Source organism: Pinus tabuliformis, chromosome 7 (assembly GCF_031772625.1).
Source record: "Pinus tabuliformis cultivar Carrire ecotype Pingquan chromosome 7, CPIR1, whole genome shotgun sequence".
Taxonomy (NCBI): Eukaryota; Viridiplantae; Streptophyta; class Pinopsida; order Pinales; family Pinaceae; genus Pinus; species Pinus tabuliformis.
In genome coordinates, this window is record NC_142293.1 from 133,184,210 (window position 1) to 133,204,178 (window position 19,969).

Sequence of the window (19,969 nt, forward strand, 5' to 3'; positions counted from 1 at the left end):
AGCAAGATGCAACAGCGACATGTTTTGCTTCAACTGTAGATGGTGCAATTGAAATTTGCTTCTTGTTGAACCAAGACACTAACCTAGAACCCATATAGAATGCACCACCACTAGTGCTTTTTCTGTCATCAACACTTCCTTCCCAATCTGCATCTGTATATGCATGAAGAGTGAGATCTGTATCTTTAGGATACCATAAGCCAAAGTTCCGTGTTCCTTGAAGAATATTTGAAAATTATTTTGACTGCCTGAAGGTGTGATTCCTTTGGATTTGCTTGGAATCTTCCAACTATTCCTACTGCATGCATGCTGTCAGGTCAGGTACCTGTTAAATAAAGAAGACTACCAATCATGGATGTGTAAGTTGGTTGATGTGCTACTGTTGATTCATCATTTGAGCTGAGACTACATCTTTTTACCATTGGGGTACATACAGGTTTAGAATCTTCCATTCCATACCTTTTCAAGATCTGTTTGAGATATTTGGTTTGTGAAAGAAAAATACCATCTTCATTCTATTGAACTTGTAGACCAAGAAAATAGGTAAGTTCACCAAGCAAGGACATTTCAAATTCTTGCTGCATTATTGAAGCAAAATTATAACTCATGGATTCTTCATTGCTACCAAAAATGATGTCATCAACATAAACAACAATAGTTAGCAATTTATCAGTGTCAATCTTTGTATATATATTGCTATCTATTGAACCTTTTGAAAAAACTTTTTGCTGTAGATATTTGTCAAGACAGTAATGCCAGGCCCTTGGAGCTTGTTTTAGACCATAGAGAGCCTTTTTGAGTTTGCATACAAGGTTTGCATCATTTCCAAGAACGAATCCTTCTAGTTGTTCAATATAAACTTCTTCTTCTAAATCTCCATTAAGGAAAGCATATTTTACATCCATTTGGCATACTTTGAATTTTTGAAAGCTAGAAAGAGCAAGAAACATCCTTATGGCTTCAAGTCTAGCAACAGGTGCAAAAGTTTCTTCAAAATCTATACCTTCTTGTTGAGCATACCCTTTAGAAACAAGTCTGACCTTGTTTCTAATGACTTCTCAATTTTCATTCAGTTTGTTTTTAAATATCCATTTAGTTCCTATAATATTTTTATCATGAGGTCTAGGAACTAATTCCCAAGTATTATTATTTTCAATTTGCTCAAGTTCTTCATTCTTGGCCTTGACCCAACATTCATCTTTGCATTCTTCATTTAAATTTTGAGGTTTGGTGGAGGATAGTAATGCTAGATAGCTTGAGGTTTCTATAATAGTTCTTCTTGTTTGTACACCTGCCACTTTTTCCCCTAAAATTTGAGTTTCTAGATGATTTTTCTAAACATACCTAGACGAAGTCTTTTCTTCTACCGTTATCTCTTCTTCTGGTGCTTCATTGGTTTCTTCTTCAATATCATCGTGATTTGATGTCGGAAAATACTCTCCATCTTCTTCATTGTCATAATATTCTGTTTTTGTTTGTTTTGGATTTTTGCATGCTTCATCAATACAACATCGATACTTTCAACAATTTTTCCAAGTCTTTTATTATAACATTTATATCCTTTACTTCGGGAAGAGTAACCAAGATAATACCTTTATCTTCTCTGGGCTCAAACTTACCAAGCTTTTCATCAATCCTTTTGATATAAAATTTGCTTCCAAAAACTTTAAAGTATTTTATAGTAGGAGTCTTACCATACCAACGTTTATGTGGAGTTTGAGTGCTATTTACCCGAACATTTTCTTGGTTGAGAATAGTTATGACGACGAATGCAGCTTCACCCCAAAAGGTTGAAGGAGTTCTAGATTCATCTAGCATAGCTCGAGCGATTTGTTGAATAGTTCTATTCATTCTTTCTACCACTCCATTTTGCTGAGGAGTCCTTGTGGTGGAGAATTGCCTTTTTATTCCATGTTGTTCACAAAAGTCTAAGAATTCATCCGAGGTAAATTCTCCTCCCCAATCAGATCTGAGGCATTTTATTTTTCGATCTGATTCATTTTCAACCAAAGATTTTAAGGCTTGGAACTTTTCAAATGCTTCATATTTATGCTTTAGCAAACCTATCCAACACATTCTGGAAAAATCATCAATGGAAAAAATAAAGTATTCTTCTCCATAAGGTGACTTTTTCCTTGATGGTCCACATAAATGAGTATGAACAAGTTCAAGAGGCTTACTAGCTGACCCTTCTTTTTCAATGAAGTGAGCTCTGGTTTGCTTACCGAATTGACATGGTTTGCATATTGTATTTTCAAGGATGCTAATATCTGGAAGATCACGAACAACCTTGAATCTGCATGCTTTTCTTATTTGAGAAAAGCTTAGATGTCCCAATCCTCTATGCCACAACCATTTTTCATCATTTTTGCTTAGATAACATTGTTGTTGTCCTCCCTTGAGTATTTATAAGTTGTTTGGAGTTCTTGTACCTTTGATCACGATCTCCCCTGTATAAAGTTCATGAAGAACACATCCGTTTGATCGAAACACCACTTCATTTCCTTGATCACACATTTGACTGACACTCAACATGTTATGCTTTAAACTATCTACATACATAACATTTCCAACTTTAACCTTTTCTTTAAAGAAACCAGATTCTTTACCTTTTATGGCAAAAGGAGTGTCGTTTCCAAATGAGACATTCTTTTCCTTTTCTAAGGCATTATATGAGTGAATTTTTTCTTTGTCACCTGTCATGTGCTTTGAGCATCCACTGTCGATGTACCACTGATTTTCTTGTCCTTCTGCATACAAGGCTATACCACATCTTTCTTTTTGAGATTCTTTCCTTCTCCATATCTTGGGATTTAATTGAGTTTTCTCCTTTTGAGATGATTGCCGAAATTTTCTTTTGCATTCAGATTCTTCATGACCAAATTTGTTATAGATTGAGCATTCTATTTCATTTTCAAGAAGAGAAAAGTTATTATAGGAACTTTTCTTGACCCCTATTACATTCCTTTGATTTCGTGCTTCTCTATTCATGATGGTTTTGTAAGCAACACATTGAGCAACTTTGTGTCCAAAATTTTGACATGAAAAACATTGCCCATTAAAGAAGTTCCTGCGACTATCGAATCTATTGACCTGGTGATTGTAGTTTCTATTGATATTCATCTTTAGAGGAAATTAAGTATGATTTACCTGAGATTGGTTGTGATTTCTATTCAGCCTTGGAATAAATTGAGTCTGATTTACCCGGTGATCTGCTTTATGCCTTTGCTGACAATTGTCATATTGTTCACTGGTCTTTACTGCATCAAGATAGCTTTTAGTGGAGGTTGGCTACTTTTGTGATTGAGATGCTTCTTCAGTATATCCAAGACTTGTCTTTATCAGAGGAGAACACTGCACTTTGATAATTTCATCTAAGGTTTTTGATCCTTTAGCAAATCTAAGATTGAGAGATTTCGTTTTCTCAAGATCCTTTCTTATACCCACAATTTCACATTCTAGTTTTTCATTGTGTTTTTCTTTTTCAACAAGTTGGTATGTCAAGGTATCTATAATCATATTCTTTTCTTCTAAATAGATTTTGAGTTTAGAAATTTCTTCATGAAGGTCATCTTCTTCTAAAGCATCCCAAAAATTATCATCGTCATAAGCCATTAGAAGTCTATAGTCATTACTATTTTCATCTTCATCACTATTTGATAAACCATCACTATCTTCATGAGTATAGTAACTTCTTTTATTTACAACTTGTTTTATATTCCATTTTGCATATTCCTTCCCTTTTTCATATTTATCTTTATGAGGACATTTGGTAGCATAATGACTGACTTTGCCACAAGCAAAGCATTTGAAGGGTAGCTTACCTCTAAATCTTCCGGAACCCCATTGAAGCTTCTTGACAAAGTTTACCTCATCTTCTTCTTCTGAAATATGTCCTGATTCATTGTGTTCTTCCTTTCCTTTTGCTGAAGCTTTAAATGTGGCTTCTCTCATATCTGATGGAACTCCTTTTCTCATCTCAGGAGAAGTTAAGATTCTGTGAAGTTGTGTCATAGTGATAGTCTGTAGATCTTGGTTTTCTTCTATGGTAGACACTTTTGATTCAAATTTACCAGATAAGGATCACCAAACTTTCTCAACTAAGGTAACTTCCTTTATATCTTCACCCAGATTCTTCATACAATTAACAACCTCATATATACGTAAGAAGTAACTAGATATACTTTCATCACTGTGCATCTTAAGAGTTTCATACTGAATTTTGAGAGTTTGAAGTTTAGCTCGTTTTACTTGAGAGTCTCCTTCATAGCTCAGAACGATTTTGTCCCATATTTCTTTGGCTGATTTGAGCTACATGACTTTGAAAAACTCTGATTGTGACAGACTTCCCAATAAGGTATTGACAACTTTGGCATTGGTTTCATATTGCTTCTTACCTACCATATCTATAGGAATTGTTGTTGGAAATGTATATCCTCCTTCCACAATTTCCCAAACATCCGTTCCAAGTGATTGTAGATAGGCTGTGGTTAATATTTTCCAATAAACAAAATTACTCCCATCAAATATTGGTGGTTTGATGGATCCCACACTTTCTTTATTACTCATGATGATGGAACTCCCTTCAAGCAATCAAGCTTCTTCTAAAGTGCCTACTCTGATACCAATTGTTGGAAATAATACTGAAAGGGAGTGAATTCGTATTATAAGATCAATAATTTAATTTACCAAACATATTTATATACGCTACTTCAGCTAAGTGAACTAGCGTGTACACACGACTGCACTTAAAGCAACCAGCGTATATTTAGAGAAATTTTGATTTAGATAGTTTATCATGTATTGACCTTTAACCAGTACATAAAAGATTTATTAGACAATGCAGTAAAATCATAATAAAGCATCACACATAAGAAACACACGTGAACACCAAGATATAAGGTGGAAACCCAATGTGGGTAAAAACCACCTGCTTTTGTCGTCTCTATCTTCCTTTAATAATAAGAAAAATCTGTTTACAATCTTGTACTAGTGCATACTCATACTAGTATGTAGGCACCCACCTGTAGAAGGCTACAACCTTCTCTCGTTCTCTAGCTACTACTGGAAGGGAGCTACAACCCCCTAGCTCTTGTACTAGCCAATATGTTTATTAGTAGGTAGGTTCCACCCTACAGAAAACTCCACTCTTCTACCAGGGACCATGTTTCATGAATTTTTAGACTGGATACTCCTAGAACACAACACCACAATCTGAAGGCCATGTTTCATTCAATTTTTATACTGGACTGATCAACAACATCATAACTGAACCCAAAGCACAACCTAGAACTCTGCAACAACAAATAGAAACAAATGATCAAACCATATAATGATAATTCATTTCAAGCCTTGAGATCCCTATCCATCGTAAGATCTTATCGCTCATCAACGACTAAGGTTCATCCTTGGTTCAGATCAAGAAAAGCACCATAAGCCAATAACCTGTATACTAGATCTCACATTTCATAAGATATTTGATACTTGCACACCTTAGCCTAATGATTTTCTCCTCCTTATATAGTTTTAGGCCTTTCTCAATACCATGGATTAAAACCACTTAGGACCAATACCTTGAACCAAATACCTAGGGTTAATACCTTGGACCAATACCATGGATCAGAATACCTTAGACCAAATACCTTGAACCAAAAACATAGTTTTCCAACATATACACACTTTTCCTTCTATGAAAGTGCATGTGTACGTATACGCTACTTGTGTTCAGGGAACTTGTGTGTATACGCAACTTGGTCAAGGTGAACCTGCATATACCTCTATTTCTTCATTCTTTGTAGTCCGATCTGTAATTCTTTGTTGTTGACATGTTGCACCGTGATCTTTAATCTTAGTGAGTTGCCATCAAGGACAACACTTGTATCATAATTCCAACACTCAGATGCTACTCTAAGAGGCAAATACACTTCCTTTGCCTGAATATGTGTGGAAATGGACTTATCTGGGGCACTTCCAGATGTAATCATTTTAGAAGTGTATGACAAGGAATGGGTGCAGGCAGTGGACTATGAACACATCCCATTTGGGAACCTATACAGGGACTGCCTATTGAACAAGCTAGAGAGCATATGAAAGCCACTACAGGCAAAGATCTCAAGGGTTTTACTAAGGTTGGGGTAAAGGGAAGGGAGGCAAGCGGTACCAAAAGAAAATTAATGAAGGCGGACAACTGAGCCACAATAGTTTCAAGATCTTAGAAGAAGAAGTTGAAAACAATGAGACAAACCAGGAATTAGATAATATTACCACTGAGAAGGAAATGGATACTAATATGGAGGATATACCAGAAAAAATCAACAAAAGGATGATATGCCAAGCATTATGGAGCTCGATAGGGACCATGAGATGACCCCAAGTGAGGCTAGAATGGAAGACCATGAACTGCAGGAGATTCTAGAGAGGGAGAATTTAGATCTAGAAAAGTTTCTGGAGCAGGGAATCACCAAAGGGGTAGACTCTCTTCCAAAAGAGGAGTTTGGCAAGGTTCAACAACTCTTCCCTTGGAGATCACAAATGAAGTGTTCTGGAGTCCAAAGAAACCATGATAGCTAGGAGAATAGAGGGGTGAAAATGATGGAGTATACACCGATGCATTCTTTCAAGAACCTGGGTAGGAAAAGGGGAAGAAAAAAATAGAATGAGCTACTGATCGAATGTGGGAAACTTATGATTAAATCAGGTAAGATGAGGGATCTTACTAGTTACTCCTTTACAAACCTTTCTTAATGAAGCTTACGACCTGGAATATTAGGGGTCTAGGAAGTAAAAGGAAACAAAGAAATCTTAGTAGTAGAATAAAAGAAGAAAAACCAAATATGGTTTTTATTCAGGAAACAAAATGTTCGATGGACAAGATCAGAGAGATACATAGAAAATGGTTAATCAAGTATGGGTATCTAGAGGTTAAAGCAGACAACTTGGCGGGTGGGATTCTTACGCTATGGGATCCTCAAACAGTTGGAATCTTGGATGTTGAAGCTTCTAGGAACTATGTATCGTTGGTGATTCAACCTTTGGGTGATAAGAAGATCTACATGATCACTAACGTCTATGGTCCTCAAAAACTAGAAGACAAACTTAAGCTTCTCACCTCCCTTGAGGAGCTGAGAGAGAGATATCCTAATATGCCCTGGATTCTGGCAGGGGATTTCAATATGATCAGATCTCTTACAGAGAAAAAAGGTGGTACCAAAAAACTAGGCAGAGACTCCATTGCCTTCCAGAACTTCATGGATAACATGGGGCTAGTGGACACCGAAACAGTAAATGGCACTTTTACTTGGAATAATAAGAGGGGAGGGGCTTCTCAAGTGATTCGAATCGGATCCACAAAAGACTGTCAAGAACCTTTATTGTATCAAGTTGAACAAATCCTTGAAAATTCCAAAACAACAATCAAAAACGCCTTGAACTAGTGGCAACGGCCGCCAACGTAGAACAATGAGGACCTCGGTCAAATTGTGTTCACTGAGGCCCATGGAGACTGCGCAGGAGGTCAAAGTAGCCCTTAGGAGCCCTTAATCGGGAAAAGGAGGCGATTTTGATGCGCGATTAGCACTAATCACGCATCGCTGGGCAAATAGGGCCAAAATGGAAGAGCCTTAAGCACTCGGTCATGTTGGGAGCTGGAGAACCGTGGGCGGAGAAACAAAAAGTTCTAAAGGACAAAGGCAGGACCCACGCTATGGAAAACCGGTGGTATTGATCGGGGCGCCCTTGAACAGTAAGGGGTTTTGGAAGAGAGCAGAGCGATCCCACTCAGTGATCGATGTGTGGCAGCGGAGGTGAGAGAAAAATCGCCATTGATCGCGCACTATTGGTCGAGCAAGTCAACCGCGCTCGACGTGCATATGACGTTGGATCTGGAGGAGCCCAGATTGGACAGCTGAGATTGTGCCCGATGGAGGAAGCGAAATCGATAGGGGATTAAGTCGCGTTCTAAAGGGATTTGGAGTCCGTTTGACCGCCACGATGGAGAAAGAATGCATACCCGGCATAACGGAAGAAATGAACCGACGAAGCATGCTGGCACTAGTTAGATGGAGACACATGGCCACTTCCCGAGCGTTCATGCTGACGCCGAACAGGGAACTCCAAGCGCAGCTGCAGAAGGTGAATTGACGCAGGCAGGAGAGGAACCGAACAGGCATAGGGATCGAATGACTAAAGCCATGAATAGAGACAGTCGAAATGGAGACAGAGAGAGAGACAGAGAGAAGAGAAGAGTTAATTGGAAACCCGAATTGAGAGGAGTCCAAGAAAATAAGAGAGACAGGAACATAGAGAGCAGTAAAGCCAAGCAGAGGAGACAGAGGGCCGAGCTGACCACAGGCAGCATTGAGAACCAGAGAGCTTGAAGATTCAAGCCTTCCCATAGAGGAATCTGTCCGGACTGAGCATCACATTTGGCTCTTTCCACTGTAGACCAAGGGTCACAGAGCTGGTAGGAAGAAAAAGAGTCTGTGAACTCTGAGTGGCTTGGGGAATCCAAGAACCACCCTGCCAAGCAAAATCTGCTTCGGGAGAACTCATATTGAGTCCCTGTATTGTAATTTCTCTGTTGTAAGACACAATAAAACAAGGCCACCACTGAAGCTGGACCGGAGACGTAGCCCTGGAGAATAGGGTGAACTCCTTATTAAAAATTGTTTGTGTCTTTGTGTTGCTTACTGTATTTCTCTGCTTTCTTTCCACTTATTTTCTGTGTATTGGCAATCTGATCGATCCGTTGTTTCAATAACATAGAACACACACACACGCTAGCACATGAATCTGTAATACCTTTTTGTTTAATAAATATTCAACTGAGGTCACTCATAGGGTGATTATCATATCAAGTGGTATCAGAGCTCTAGGCTGTAAGGTTAGACAAGCTTGTGTTGGTTTAGCTGTGAATGCTTACTAGATCAAAGCTCAAATTAGGAGAAGGAGAGTTGGTGGAAACTAATCCTGAAATTGGGAGAGTCTATTCTCAGAAGACAATGTCAGAGGAAGGTTCTATAGGGCCAGATCCTCAATTCATAGAAAGTTTCCTAGCTATAAAGTCCATGGTAGAGGAAATGTATAGAGATTTTAGAAAGCATAGGGATGAAAATTCATCAGGTTCTAAACAAGATAAAGAAGAAGATGAGTCTCATTCCCATGACCACTCTAAAGGAAAGGGGAAAGAGGAAAGCTTTCTCACACCTCCTAATAGCCCTGTGCATAATAAGAAAGCATCTTTGATTAAGTTAGATGTTAAATTTGATTTGCCTATATATGATGGAGAGATAAATGCTAAAAAGTTGGACAATTGGATTAGGCAAATTGATGTGTATTGTAGAGTACAAAATATAGACTCAGACAAGGGTAAGATTCAGTTGGCAAACCTACGCCTAGGAGGCACTGCCTTAGTTTGGTGGGAAGGTAGAACCCAAGTTGATATGAAGAAGCATGGTAAGACCATCTCTGTCTGGAGCGAATTTGTTGCTGCAATCGAAGAGAAGTTTTATCCATTGGCCTACATGCAACAAGCCATGATGAGTTGGCAAACTCTTCAGTAGTTGAAAGGGAAAAGTGTACAAGGGTATACTCAAGAGTTCAGAAAGAGAGCCTTGATGTTAGGTATCTCATTAGACTCACCAGAGACTCTTCTGAAGTACATTGGTGGTCTACACAGCTACATGAGGCATACCATCCTCATGTTTAATCCCACTAGTATAGATGAGGTATCTGTACAAGCTACTCATCTAGAAGCTAGAGGAAAGAATGGAAATCCAGAAGTTGGGTGACCATCCAAACCCACTGTAAGCAAGAGCAAGGAGAAAAGGAAGCAGAAGTGGAAAGCAAGGAAGGCTAACACTGCACAAAAAGGCAAAGCTTCATGCACTCACTGTAAAAAGGAGGGGCATGATGATGAGCACTGTTGGATTCTGCATCCAGAGCTGAGACCTAAGAAGTCCGAGGGCAAGAAGAAGAAGACTGGTGTAGCTATTCAGAAAGATTTGGGGTCAGATTCAAGAGATGAAACAATCATTGCAGCCATAGGTATAAAAGGTAAGAGTTCTGAAGCATCTACTAGTAATTCTTCTCAATATGTTATTGATGAAGAATATGAGAGAAAAAGACATGAGATTTTCCATATTCGAGTTGTTTCCAAAAATCAAAAGATTGATACTTTGTTTGATAGTGGCTCACAAGAAACTCTGATTTCTAAAGCAATTGTAAATAAATTGGGATTAGCGACTACACCTCATAAGAAGCCATACCCATTAGGATGGTTGAATGATAAAGCACAACTACAAGTGACTAGATAGTGCAAACTCAAGTTTTCTTTTGGGTCAGCATTTGTAGATGAGGTTGAGTTAGATGTAATTCCTTTGGATATATGTGGAATTGTTTTAGGAAGTCCCTACTTGTATGATAGAAAAGCTATTTTCTATAGAGCTGAGAACAAGTATCTACTTGTTAAATATGGAATCGAATACTTTGTAAGGGCTCATAAGCTCAAGAATAACTATACTCTCATCAACTCAGGACAGATGAAAAGAATGATAAATTCATGCAAACAGTTCTTACTAATGGTTGTAAAAGAAAAGAAATTTAATAAAACCAATGTATTTGGGGGCTGTAATGCTAATCAGCAAGCTGATATAGAAAAGATTGTTTCAGAGTATGATGTCTTATTTCAAGAGCCTAAAGGTCTGCCACCCAAAAATGGAATAGTACATGATATTATTTTGCAGCAAGATGTTCCTTTGCCTAACATTGGGATGTACAAGTTGTATGCTTTAGAGAATGCTGAAAACAAGAAGCAGGTGCAGGAGTTGCTCGAGAAAGGGTTCATCAGGCCTAGCACATCACCATGTGGGTCACCAATCATTTTGGTGAGAAAGAAAGATGGCTCGTGGAGAATGTGCATTGACTACCAAGCACTAAATAAGATAACAATAAAAAATCGTTATCCCCTTCCTCGCATAGATGATATTTTAGATCAATTGAAGGAAGCTATTTATTTCACCAAGCTGGATTTACATAGTGGATACCATCAAGTCAGAGTTGCAAAGCAAGATGCATGGAAGACTGCTTTCAAAACAAAGCAGGGATTGTATGAATGGCTGGTTATGTCTTTTGGCCTAACTAATTCTCCTGCTACTTTCATGAGATTAATGAATGATGTACTTAGACCTTTTCTTGATGATTTTGTTATTGTGTATCTGGATGACATTTTGATTTTTAGTAAAGCATGGGAAGAACATTTAAAGCATGTTAAGCAGACATTAGATGTTTTGAGAAGAGAAAAAATTTATGTTAAACTCTCCAAATGTGAATTTGGAAAAACCTCTCTAAATTATTTAGGTCACATAGTAGGGGGAGGCGAACTGAAAATAGACCCCTCTAAAGTGGCAGTCATTGTAAACTGGCCTAAACCCCAGTCTGCTATAGAAGTGAGAAGCTTCTTAGGAGCAACACAATATTGGAGGAAGTTCATTTCAATTTTTTCCTCAATTGCAGCTCCCTTACATGCTTTGACAAGATTGAACAAGGTGTTTCAGTGGGGAGGCAAACAACAGAAAGCCTTCGATACCTTGAAAGAAAAGATTAGTACAACACCTATACTAGCACAACTAGATCTACAAATACCATTTGAGATCCAAACTGATGCCAGTGACTATGCCATGGGAGCAGTGTTGACACAACACGGTAAACCCATATGTTATCATTTTGAGACTTTTAATCCTGCAGTAGTTAACTATCCTACATATGATAAAGAATTGTATGCATTAGTTCAGAGTGTGAAAAAGTGGAAACATTACTTAATGGGCAAAGAAACAGTAATACACACTGATCATCAGCCACTTCAATATCTACACTCCCAAACTAAGTTGCAACAATCAAGACATTACAGATGGATGGGTTTTCTACAAAAGTTTCATTTGGTCATCAGATACAAAAAGGGCATACATAGCAAGGTTGCAGATATGTTATCGAGACCCATTTTAAATGCATCTACCATACTTAAGCATAATTCTGTGCTGCATGAAATATACATAGAACAATATGCTCAGGACATGGACTTTAAAGATGTATATGCAACTTTGAGTCAAGGCAAAAGAGTAGAAGAATTGGACTATCATGTGAAGGACCGACTCTTATATCATTGTGGGAAACTCCGCATTCCACAAACTAAGAGAGTAAAGATAATTAGGGAAGCCCACACTTCTCTGATATCAGGTCACTTTGGGGTAAGTAAAATAGTTGCACAACTACAAAGGTTCTGCTATTGCCCGAAAATGAATGAGACAGTTTCTAGATATGTAAGCGGATGTGCTATGTGTGCTAAAAGCAAGCCCAACAACAAAGTACTAGGTTTATACACTCCATTGCCAGTTCCTTCTCACCCTTGGGAAAGCATTTCCATGAATTCTGTTGGAGGACTGCCCAAATCTAGGAAAGGTCATGATTATCTGTACGTTTTTGTGGATAGATTCAGAAAAATGTGTATTTTGATACCCTGTAGTAAATAGATTACAGTTGAACACACTGCAAAATTATTCTTTGAACATGTATGGGTTCATTTTGGATTACCCACTTCTATTGTATCTGATCGAGACACCCGATTTGTGGGGAAGTTTTGGTCAAGTCTGTGGGAACTAATGGAAACTAAGTTAAAGAAAAGCACAACTTTGTTGAGAATGCAACAAGATGATGGAGCTTAGTGGAAAGAAGTCGCCTTCACTAAGTGGGCCCGCAGGCTATTTTTGGCGCAAAGTCTATTTTTAGACTATGTCTATTTTTAGACATATGGATCATGTTCTATGAGTTGCAGGATGCTATTTGTGGATGATTGGTCATGTTGGTAAAAAACGATGGACCTCTATTTTTAGACATATGGGCAGGTTTCTATTTTTAGACTGCCAGGCTAAAAATAGAACAATCAGATATTATTGTCTCATAATAATATTTGGACTATAAACATTATCTTATCCTCTTGGAGCACTTCAGTTTGAGCTACAGATGTGGCACATGCAGCTGTCAAAAGGAAATATGCTTTTCTTGTGGGTCAGTTGAGCTATTGCATGCAGGACTTCAGTTAGAACTCATGTGGTTGAGTTTGGTGGAGTTGATTGTGGAGTTGATGGAGTTGTGTTCAGTTTGACTTGGTTAAACTAGTTGGATTTAGTCTAATTGCAGAATACACTAGTGATGAGTGATGTGAATTAATTGTTAATTAATTCACTAATTATTAACTCATAAAGAAACTAAAGAATACATCATTTAACTCAGTGCATGGATAGTTCAGTGGAGACAGGTGTTAGAGATTGAGATTGCTATCAGTTGTGACTATAGTTGTGCATGAGATCTTACACAATCAATGGGATTGAGTTATGCCAATGAGGACTGCGCAGTGTGGGCCAATACCAAGGCAATTGTAGCTTGTGCTCACATGATTCTCACCTTGGATTATGAACTGGAGGCAGGAAAAGCAGCAGAGGATATTTGAACCTGTGACTTGTTCGGATCTGAGCTAGTTTTGTGTGTAATAGGTGGAGATAGTACTCAGTTGCGAGGAGTATTGTACTATGTATTGTTACATGTTCTCAATCATTATGATATATAGATAGTGTGGGTTTTTCAGCTGTATGCTTTCCCCGGGTTACATACTGTGCTAATGTGTGCATGCGATTGATGTTTCATTGTTTTTAATTCCGCAAAATTGATGATCAATAGTAGAGGAGGTTATGTATTATGCATGCATTCCACAAATAGTGTATAATCAGGACACTCTCTGTGAATAAGTGTCATATTATTCAAAATTTCTACAAGCTTTTCATCCACAAACGGATGGCCAGACAGAAGTAGTTAGCAGGACGGTGATCCAGTTATTGAGAGGATATTGCAGCAAACACCCTAAGCTTTGGGATGGACACTTGTGTTATGTGCAGCATGCTTACAATAGAGCCAGACACTCTTCTACACATAGATCTCCTTTTGAGACATGCTTTGGTTTCGTACCGAGGTCTCCTTTGGATTTTGTCTTTGGTAAAGATACCATGGTTGATAGACACAATGATGTGGACAAGGCAACTAGGTTCATTGAACAGATCTAGGAGATCCACCAGGCAGTACAAGAACAACTGGAAAAGAGCCAAGCCAAGTACAAGGCTAGGCATGATAAGCATCGGATGGAGCATAGTTTTCAAGTTAGAGACCAAGTCTAGCTGTATATTAGCAAGGACAGGATGCAAGGTGAAGTTAAAAAGCTAAAATCTATCAGGTATGGACCCTTCAGGATTGTTTGGTCAATTTAGTGTGACCTAAATTGCTATTTATAATGTCAACTCGGGGTTCGTAAACTGACGCAGTGAAGTGTACTATATGTACTATATAACCATTTCCTTAGTCTTTTTTCGTTTTTAGTTTTTTTAAGTTTGTTTTTGAATTTATCTTTCCCTAATGCGAGATGATGAAAAGGTGATAAAGCAAGTGAAATATGGATGATTATGGTGATCTCTAAGTGGTTTTCAAAACTTAAAAGATAGAAAGCTTTAAAATAACTGCAATGAAATCAATTCTTCAAAAGAAATAAAGACATCAAACAATGAACTATGACATCGGCCCAATATCTTTGTTGCTGAATGAAAATGAAAGTGAAATCTACACTAAATTCAATTAAAAGTAAGAACAACTAATCCACACTATTTCAACTCTTCAACTCAATCTTCCTTGTGAAAAGATATCATGAAATGTTAAGCAATGTGAAATCTAAAAGAAGTTAAACTGCATAAAAGAAACTAATCACACTACTTTAACTTTCTTGACCTTTTGCCTTTCAGCTTAATTTACCCTGTGAGAAACAGTCATGAACAAGTCAAGCAATGTGAGATCTAAAGCAAACTAAATCAAGCTATAATGAGTGATATTCTGGTTCCTAATAAAGTTATTTGATTATAGAAAGGAACTGTTAACAGATGAATAGCATGATATCTAAGAGCAGAAAATAAATGTACAACTTAAGGAAATGACAGTTCTGGAAATCAAACTTCAGAAAACAAGAGTCAGCGACAAAGACAAGATGATCTCGTATGCCAATAGTTATAAAAAGAAAAGGTGAAAAATTGCCCTGGGCTGCCTAAGAAAACCTGCAAAAACACTGATCAGTTGTAACCATAAAAGAGCAGCAATGAAAATGTAAATCAACAGAAATCAAAAGCTTTGTTATGTACAACTAATATACATGATGAAATAAAACGCAGCATTTAAATGACAACTGTACATCTAATATACATGAACAGGAAAAAGTAATACAAGAGTTAAAAGACAACTGTACAAGGCTTCAGTAAGCAGGGGCCCTCTGCCACTTCAACCGATTCAACGAACAGCTACAAGCTTAAGTTTAAACCAGTCTTCTCATATATTAAACAACAACGTAAAAGTGCAGTGGGGAAATACAACAGCTTCGGATTACATTACAAAAATATTAACTTTTACAGCGTTCATGGACGCATTATTTATAAGGAAAGAAAGCTAAACAGATTAACTAAATCTACGCTATTAACCACGCTGCCAGAGACACGTAAATCCTCTTCAGCCCGGATCTAGGTAACTGTCATCATGTTTATTAAATCTGAGAGGTATGGCTGTTGGATTCACGCTATCAGGATGTCTTCGTGGCTAAGGACTGTGCCACGTAGCTTCACGTGCTCAAAAATAGAGCTACGCAGAGCCGTGCCACCGCTGAACACTTCCGTTGACTATCCTTTGCCCCTTGTTTGACCGCGGGCTTTTATGGCCATGCTGGATGATCTGGAGGGACACGATCCATGTCCTTGACTCCTGTAACTTGCCCATGTGGCTCATTTCTTGAGAGGACACCTGTAGCATGGTGTTTGACAAAACGGCTGCGGAATCCTGTGCTGGCTGCAGAAACCTGGGTCAGCTGCGGAAACCTGTATCGGCTGCGGAAACTGAGAAGGTTCAGCAGCTATCTGAACAAAATTCTAAACCAAACAACAGTCATCAGCGTAGTTAGAAAACCATGTCAAAAGCTCGTTTTTAAACTAAAATACAATGATTTAATCAACTTGGTGGATAAAATGAGTGGAAAAGAAGGCTGAGAGGGTGTATGGGAAGGTGCAGGTTCGAGGCTCAACATACCCCCACTGTGAAGGTGTTGCATGTCCTCATGCAACCAAAAATTAGTTATTTTCTCTCAATCCATATGCTCTTAGGCTTCTGCAAGAACATCTAGTCCTCTTCTCTTTCTCTTTGATGCTAAAATGGTCCTTGGTTTCCTGACTAGACATTTGAACTTAAGATTAATCAATGCCCTGCTCAACTTTTTACACTTCTTCTTCAGCTTCCTGCTCTTCTTCTGCAACAGTCCTAAATGGAGCATAGTGTTATCATGGACAATCTTGTCTACCTTACTCTGCTCTTTGAGTGCTTCGTTTTCCTGTTTGATGTGCCTATTTAAGACTTCCAATTCAAACACTTCCTGTTTTAAAGATTGTACTTGTGCATCAAGTGGCAAGGTGGTGCTTGGTCCTGCAGCTGATTGTTCCAAGGACTCTAGGTAGTTATATGCTTCTTGCTGGTTGGAATCTACCTCAGGTGTTTTTCTCGGCCTGAACTCAAATTCTGGTGAAGGAGGATTGCTTTCTCTTTCCGGCTGAAAAGGGCTTTCCTCGCGTGGAGGACTTGGCTCAATGCTTGGCTGAGTTGGAGATTTCTCAAGTGTCTCTTTATCTAGATCAATAAAATGAGACTGTTTTTCTTTGGTTTTATTCCCCTTCCCTTTTAGCCTAGTGCTCCTTCTCAGGTATGAACTAGTACTCTTCTCTTGTGCAGCCTGTTTTCCTCTTTGCTTTTTCTTGGTTATGGCAGCAGCTTGAAGATATATTAACCTCTCTGACAGAGGTTGATAATCTTCTTCTATGGATTGTTCAGGGGATGGATAGGTTTCTTGAATGGTTATCTTGCATTTGTCCTTCTTGTGTTTCTTGTTTTTAGTTCCCTCCTCTTCTTCTTTCTGAACAGTTTCCTGAATGTCTATTGGAGGAGAGTCTTGGGCTGTAATATTCTTTTCTTTCCTCCTACTTCTCTTTGGAATTTTTGGGGAACTGCTTCCAGAGGCTTCAGTTAGTTCTTGGAAGTGGTTTCTTGTCAAAAACTTTTCCCAAGTATCCTTAGTGTTTTTCAACTGATCTTCAATAAGGATTTTTATGAACCCGTGATGGTAAAGATGGGATTCAATACTACCTACGTGTTTTTGAATAGTAGAGCTCATTTTCTTCAAGCTTGATAACAGAAAATAAGGCAAATTAAGGGTATAACCTTCCATGAAATTCATCATTATCCTGGCATGATACATGTACATGGTACCAAAACGACCCTCGCATGTGATAAACTTCTGGATAAGTAATAACAGAGTGGACCATTCTTCTTTTATTGCATGCACAGGGATTCCTTTGGTAAATACAAAGGTATCCATACCTGGGTTTTTGAGCATGATTTTCCATCCTTGATCGTCCACACTTCTGTTTTTGAACCACCTTTCGCCTTCTTGTGGGAGACTTGTTGTAGCTGCTATTGTGGCCTCGGTCACTGTAAATTTTAGGTCTCCTATCTCCACTGCGTGTCCATTAAAGGACCGTGCAAAGGCTTTAGTCACTTCTTTGTTATAGTCCCTGAACTTTTGAATGAATCTGAGCCACCTTGCTTTCTTCAACGACTCCTTCGTTTGAGGATAACCCTCCAGATATTTTGGTCCCTCCGGTTCAGCTCTTAGTAGCTTTCCCATTCTCGGCTTTAAATTCCGACTGAGAATTCTACTGCGTATGAAGGTTCAGGAAAAAAATGGGCTGATTACGGGATTCTTAGGGTAACTGGAGTAGCCGTAATCGAAGTTCAGGATGTATGTGGTGACTGGAGCCAGGGTTTGGAGCAAACTGTAGTGGATGCAGCGGAAATGGAGAACAGGGAATGGTATGAGTACCGAAGGAGTAAAGGGTAAGCAACAGTAACGAGTTTAACATCAAATGCATGCGGGAGTGAAATGATAAATGGGCAGAATAACGGCTGAGTCCTTTTGAATCGGATGACTTTCGCACACGTCTCAGCAGACGGCTGCGAAAATTATGGTGAAGGAGAGCCGTAGTATAGTAGGTCACGTCTCAAAGTACGGCCAATAAATGGAAGAGCAGTCCATAAATTTAGAATGATCATGGGACCGTTAAAAATGAATGGTGTGTATGGAATGACATCGTGGAAGAGGAGTGGTATGGGGCTTGTCGTATCAAATCATTGCATTTAGTGGAACTTGCCATGGTTTAAATAACTATGCATAATAATGACATTGAATTGTTATTTGGTAGAGATTTTTGATCAGACCTTTGGAAGTTTATCATTTCTTGATTAAGGCTTCTGACCCATGGTTGTTCTTTGATCTTGAAGATGCCCCATGTCTTTGCTGCACTTGGTGATGATGACACTAACCTTTGACTGTGATTTTTTTGAAAACAGAGTGATGCCGGCTGTAGAGACAGAGTGATGCTGGCTGCGGAAATCGTTTCTGGCTGCGGAAACTGGTTCTAGATGCGGAAACGGTTTCCAGCTGCGGAAACTAAGACAACACCCCTTTAACTGCACAAAGATAGTTAGAGAATAACTAACTAAATAAAATAGTCATGAGAGGGACTTTTATTGATGGAATGAAATGAAATGGGTGGAATGAGATGGAAATGAAGTGGAGTGAAGTGGAATGGAGATGAAAATGAGATGGAGGTGAAGTGAAATGACAAGTGAGGTGGAGTGAAGATGGAAAGAGAATGTTTTTTTTTTTTTTTTTTGGAAAATATAGAGTGTCAGGCGCCCCTGATTTTCATTCTACATTTTCTGTATAAGACTGCCAATCTATGATTGGTTTTCAGGCTTATACAAAAGAATTTTTTTTTTTTTTTTTTTTTTTTTTAACTGAAAGAAACAAAGACTAGGCTGATGGAGGAGAAGGATTCCTCTCCACCAACCTCATTGCAAAATTTTCTTGAAACATTTTGACAAAGTCCTCTTTTCAGAGTGGCTTATGATAAATTTTCAATCGGTGGCCATTCACAATGAGAGGAGTTGAAACTCATCAATGGTCTTGACTCGAACTGCTCCATTGCTAAAGACTTCGTCAATCTCATATGGTCCAAGCCAATGAGTCTGAAATTTTCCTTTGAAGTCTTTAAACTTGGAATCAAACAGTAATGCCCAATCTCCCTTTTGAAACTTTCTCTCTTTGATATATCTGTCATGCCACTTAGTTCTTTGGTGCTGAACTAGATCAGTCCTGAAAATTGCATCTTGTCTTATTTCATCTAGCTCATTCAGCTGCTCCATTCTGTGCTTTTGGGCTTCTGATAGATTCATCCCCAACTGAACTGCCATCTTGAAGGTCTTGACTTGAAACTCAATGGGGAGCAGGACTTCTTTCCCATAAACAAGTTCATAGGGAGAATATCCTGTTGTGTTCCTCCATGTAGTTCTATAGGCCCATAAGGCTTCAGGAAGCCTTTCTGCCCAATCTCTTCTGTGGAGATGAACAGTTTTGGTGATGATGCTTTCAAGAACTTTGTTTGTAGATTCCACTTGACCATTTGCTTGCGGATGGTACGGAGTAGATTTTCTGTGCTTGATTTTGTATTCTTCCATCAGCTTCTCCATCAAGTTAGATGTAAATTGACTTCCCTGATCTGTCACAATTTCTCTTGGGACACCAAAATGAGTAAAAATATCCTCAAAAAGAAATTGAACAACTGAATTTTCAGTGGCAGAGGCAATGCCTTGGCTTCTACCCATTTAGTGACATGATCAGTGCAAACCAATATATACTTCTTTTTTTTAGATGGTGGATTAATGGGTCCAATGAGATCTAAAGCCCATTTTTCAAAGGGTTCGATGAGTACCTGTGGCTGTAATGGCATTTCAT